At 35.3% G+C, this 5,420-nt stretch overlaps 1 pseudogene; it reads left to right on the forward strand.

The window, feature by feature from the left end:
* Positions 1–1,284: 1,284 nt before the first annotated feature.
* Positions 1,285–4,740, forward strand: LOC137732094 (exosome complex component RRP41 homolog; annotated as a pseudogene).
* The last annotated feature ends 680 nt before the right edge of the window (positions 4,741–5,420 follow it).

A 5,420-nucleotide genomic window follows, 5' to 3' on the forward strand; every position in this document is an offset into this window, starting at 1 on the left:
CAGAGGGCTTCAATTGTAGAACAAAACCGCATCAGGGACTCCAGAACTGTTGTTTTTCCCATCCTTGCGATCTCATCCACTTGATCTGCAGATGCTCCATATGCAAGCATTCGCAAGGCAGCCGTAATTTTTTGCTCAGGAAGAAGACCTAGAACATGAAAAACATCCTCTTTTTGCACAAAATATGGATTATGGTTGGAAACATCACTCATGATTTTATCGAATAAAATTCGTTGCATTCTAAAACGACATCTAAAAACATGATCAGGGAAAACGCTGTTGGGAATAAAATAATCTTCCAAGAGATCTTTACCTTGTCTTTCCCTTCTTCTATTGATGTTTGCCGTACGTCTGGGTTTGGCTATCTGACCCATAGCTTCCATGATACGGCGGGAATGTGAGGCCCTCCGCCTTCTATGGTGATCATCCTCATCCTCCTCTATTGCGAAGGCCTCATCTCCACCTCCACCTTGGTCAAGATTGACCAATTCTTCCTGTTGTGCCAACAACCTTTTATGCTGCTCTTGCAACTGTTTATACGCTCTCCTTGAAGAAGACATTGTAAGAACTCAAGATTTGAAAACGATAAAGAAGAATTCTGAGCTAAAAGATTGAGTTTAGTGTGAGGATGAATGTAGGGATGTAGGGTTTATATAGACAAAAAAGAAGAAGATGAGGTTCTGGATAATGTCACGTGGCACTACGTGATTGGTTGAAAATCTTATCGAAATCTTGGCTAAATTATTGTAAATAGGAAGTGACACGTGGCGTGTCGGGATTGGTTGAAAATATTATCAGAAATCTATCTACAAAATAGTACGTTCGGATAATGACACGTGGCGTGATAAGATTGGTTAAAAATCTTATCGAAATCTTGCCTAAATTATTGTAAACAAGAAGTGACACGTGGGTTGTCGGGATTGGTTGAAAATCTTAGCGGAAATCTATTCAAACAATAGTACGTTCGGATAATGACACGTGACGTGACGAGATTGGTTAAAAATCCTATCCGAAATTAAAACTATTTATTTATTTATTATTTTATAAAAAAATTATTTAATATTTTAAATGGACTGGATACCAACGCATTTTGTAGGGGTGAAGATCGTTTGTGCCAGCACATTTTTAGACTGGGTGCCAGCATATTTTTTTTGGTGTGGAGATACTTTGACCTATTACTGTTCATTGAGTCTATTACCATTCACTAAAGTGGATAAATAGGCTGAATACTGGCGCAAAATCTTTAGGGGTGCAGTTGCTCTAAAGTCTCTACTGTATTCTGAATCTCAACTTCTCTTCTCCTTGTAAAATCTGCACTTGCGCTTCTTCTTCTCACCCAGGTATTCCTTCTTCCTTTAATTTCTTTTTCTATTTTTATTTGACTACTTGGGATTTAACTAAGCTTATAATATTGAGAAATTTCTCCTTTTTTCAGTGGAAAATCGCTCTTTTTTTTTTTTTTTTTTTTTTTTTTTTTTTCCGAAACCCATTGCAGTTTTCTCTTACCCTCTTTATTTTATGCCTAAACTCGCTTAATTTTTTTTGTAAATTTTACTAATTTCTAGCTTTAATTTTTTTAAGGAAGTCTAAAACCTTGTTTCATCTGTTGATTTTTCTTTTGGGGTTTTGGGGTGTTTGTGTATGTCTTTGAGGCCGACGTAGTAAAATGTTGAGTTAAGTTCAGAGGAATCGGGGTTGTGGGTTTTGAGTAGGGTTTAGATCAACTATACCGGAAGTGAAGGTTATTGATTGATTTTATCCGGACTTTTAAATTTTTAATCTTTGCATTGAAGGTTGGTAGGCAAGTATGTGTCACAGACTTGAGACAATGGAGATAAGCCTCGAATGGAAATTCCCGTAACAGATTAACATTATTGTGGGATATATTCTGCATTTGAGAGTCATTAGGAAGTGGGTTCCAATGATTTGGTTATTCCACCGTACCTGTTCATTGTAATCTTCATGGAGGAAGGTGATGGTGTTGATTGGATGGTGAAAACAAACTTCGCTTCTTCTCCATGAGTTAACGTTCTTTATTTGAATTACTTCCTTTTGGTTAGTGAAGTGTTTTTTTTTTTTATATTTTTTAAATTTACTTCCGTTTGGTTAGTGAAGTGTAGGCATGAACAATGATATAGAATAGCCATTTTGTTGCTGAAGCAAAGCTATTATGCAATAATTTATGGAACTTTGCAGTTTGGTTGTTATGACGTTTAAATTTTAGACAGTGATTGCTTTAGCTACCATTTGTTTCTTGTTATCTATGGCATTTCCTAAGTTGGTTATTATGAAGTTCTAACAGATGGAGTACGTGAGCCCAGAAGGTCTTCGCTTAGATGGTCGGCGGCCCATGGAAGTATTTTTCCATCTCTCAATTTTCCGTTGTGTTGAATCATCACCAGTATAAAGTTTCAATTATTTTTATAAAATATATATTTTTTTCTGTGATCCCAGATGAGACAAATTCGAGGAGAGATTGGTGTTGTGGAAAAAGCCGATGGGTTCTAATTACTAAAACCTTGATTCTTCTTTTCTAATCCTTGTAATTTTTTTTTTAAAGTTGATCTTTCATATCAAATTTCAGTTCTGCTGTGTTTGAGATGGGAAACACCAAAGTCATTGCTGCAGTGTATGGCCCTCGAGAGGTTAGTTAATTCTTTTTTCTTCATTCTATAATTTCGAGCTAAAATTTTAATGAACTTGTGCGTGGTACTCATTATTAGTTAAAATGTCCTGTCCAATTTTCAATTTAAATTCATTTAAGCTGTTAATATACTTTTGTTTTCTAGGTCCAAAATAGGAGCCAGCAGATGGTCTCTGTGTATTAAATTTATCTTTGTTGTGGTGAATATGATAAACGGATCGCATGAGGAAACCAAAGGGTGATAGGTGATATATTCTATTCTCTTTCATTTTCATACATACATGTTGGATCGTCTTCAATTTACAATTTAACATCAGAGTGTTGTATCCATAACTAAATTAAACTATATAACTAAAATGTACATTTTTATGCTCTCAGACGATCCACAGAGATTTCTCTTGTTATTCGGCAAACCATGGAAACATGCATTATGACACATTTAATGCCTCGGAGTCAGGTTCCACTGATGCATCTTGGGAACTTTTCTTCCATGAATGTCTAGTTTGTTCTTTATTGAGCCTTGTATCCGTTTGTTGCAGATTGATATTTTTGTGCAAGTTCTCCAAGCAGATGGAGGTAAATCCCGGTGCCTCGTTGCAGTCATAGGTCCTATTTAATAATGTACTTTCGGATTATGTAATAAATCAATGCTGCCCTGTTTCCTTCTATGTGTGTGTGCAATGTGCATATTTGGTCCTGTTTCATTCAATAATTTGTAGATCCAGGCTTATTTTCTGAAAATCCAAAGCCTCCTCTATTCATTTCATGTACGGGTACTATGAACCACTTGTATTTGAATTTAAAGTTGTTAGTTTGTGTTTTTTAACTACTATTGAGGTAAGTTGTGTTTGAGGGTCAAACTGCGCTGCAGGCAGTTCGTTAATAGTTATTGCTTTTGTTGCATCTTATTTAAATAGAATATATGATCGATAGTGTTCACAAAGTACCATGGTTGTCCTTGTTATCTGTGTTTCGGTTATAATGTTTAACTATTTTGCAAATACTACCGGATTTCAACAGGTTACTTCACTGTTTTACTTAAAGAATTGAAAGATCTATCCGTGTGTTTGATTTTTATTTTATTTTTGGCAGGAACTAGATCAGCTTGTATCAATGCTGCAACCGTGGCTCTTTCAGATGCTGGAATTCCAATGCGTGATCTTGTTACTTCTTGTAGTGCTGGTTACCTTAATAGCACACCTCTACTTGGTAAATTTTTACGTTACTTTATGCTTGTAGAGCTCCTATAATGCCATTGTACTAGTATGATATTGTAATTCTCATGTGAGCTTATTGTCGCTGGCTTGTCAGATTTAAACTATGTAGAAGATAGTGCTGGAGGTGCTGATGTCACTTTAGGTATTATGCCGAAGCTGGACAAAATTACTCTTCTTCAGGTAATCTGTCGTATGTATTTCGCAATATATTCTCACAAGCTTAAGTTACAATTATATTGTTAGTTGGCATCTACAGTGTCTTCTCTAGCACCTTTTGTAAACCATTTATTCGTGATGATCTTTGATGCAGATGGATGCTAAATTACCATTGGATATTTTTGAAAATGTAATGCAACTTGCAATTGAAGGCTGCAAGGCAGTTGCAACATATATTCGAGAAGTAAGCACCTTCTTGCTTTATTTTCCGCCCGTCCAGTGATAAGTTCTGCCTTGTCATGTGGCCTCTGTTTGAATGACAGGTATTACTAGAGAATACAAAGCAATTGGAGTATCGACGAGGCACTTCGTTTCAAATCATGGTAAGCCCATGTACATCGTTTGCTAATTGTTTTGGAAATTTGATACGTTTTAACAGTCACGGACAGTCACCCACTTACTCCGGTTTCAAAGTTTTATTTTGTATCCGCCTGTAGATTTATGGTTGTTCGTATGAAGTTGGAGGCGGCTGTAACATGAAGACGGTGTTTGATGGAGGAACTAGGCTTAAAAAATTAAGCACACTCGGTTGAAGTAACGAGAGAGCTGTTTATAGATTCTGAAAATTGTATTTGTAACATCTACAACATGGGCTCTTCTTGTAAATGAACATCCGGACTACAAGATTTTACATCAAAGAAGATCCGTTTATTTCAAAGAAGATACATGTAACCAAGGAAGTCCATAACTAGGCTGACCCTGTTCTCCGTGGTCACTAACAATCAGATTGGATATTTAAATGAGGAATGAATATATATGATTTTTAATATTTTAATTTCAACGATTTATTATGCTACTTTTTATTTCTTTTTTATTTATTTATTTAAAAATTTAGGAATTTTTATTTGAACTCATTTAACCTCTTTTTACATCTAGCTTACTCTTTACAGAAGAGGATCCTCTCCGGATCCACTAGGATCCTCACATCCTAGCCGTTTATTGTACATTGTGTGGTCAGTTTTCGTCAGATACTATTTGTGTTTAATTTTAAATAAAAAAACAGTCAAATGATTTTTGACTGCATGATACACGATGAATAACTAAGATGTGAGGATCCCTAAGATCCCCATAAAGTGAATCCAGATGGGATCCAATTCCACTCTTTACACCAATATTATTTTTAATTAAATTGTTAATATCTATTTAAACCTAAACTTACTACCTAACCACTCTCACAAATCCAATTCAAAAATGTTAAACTTATTTTTACACCTATTTAAAATATAAAGGATCAAAATCAAATGAAAAGAGCTGGCATGCAAAAACAATGACACAAAGTATGTAGCTGTTGTTGGTTTGGCTATTTAGAATTTAGATTGCAGAGCAAAGACCAATATTATCAG

This window comes from Pyrus communis, chromosome 4, assembly GCF_963583255.1.
Source record: "Pyrus communis chromosome 4, drPyrComm1.1, whole genome shotgun sequence".
Classification (NCBI taxonomy): domain Eukaryota; kingdom Viridiplantae; phylum Streptophyta; class Magnoliopsida; order Rosales; family Rosaceae; genus Pyrus; species Pyrus communis.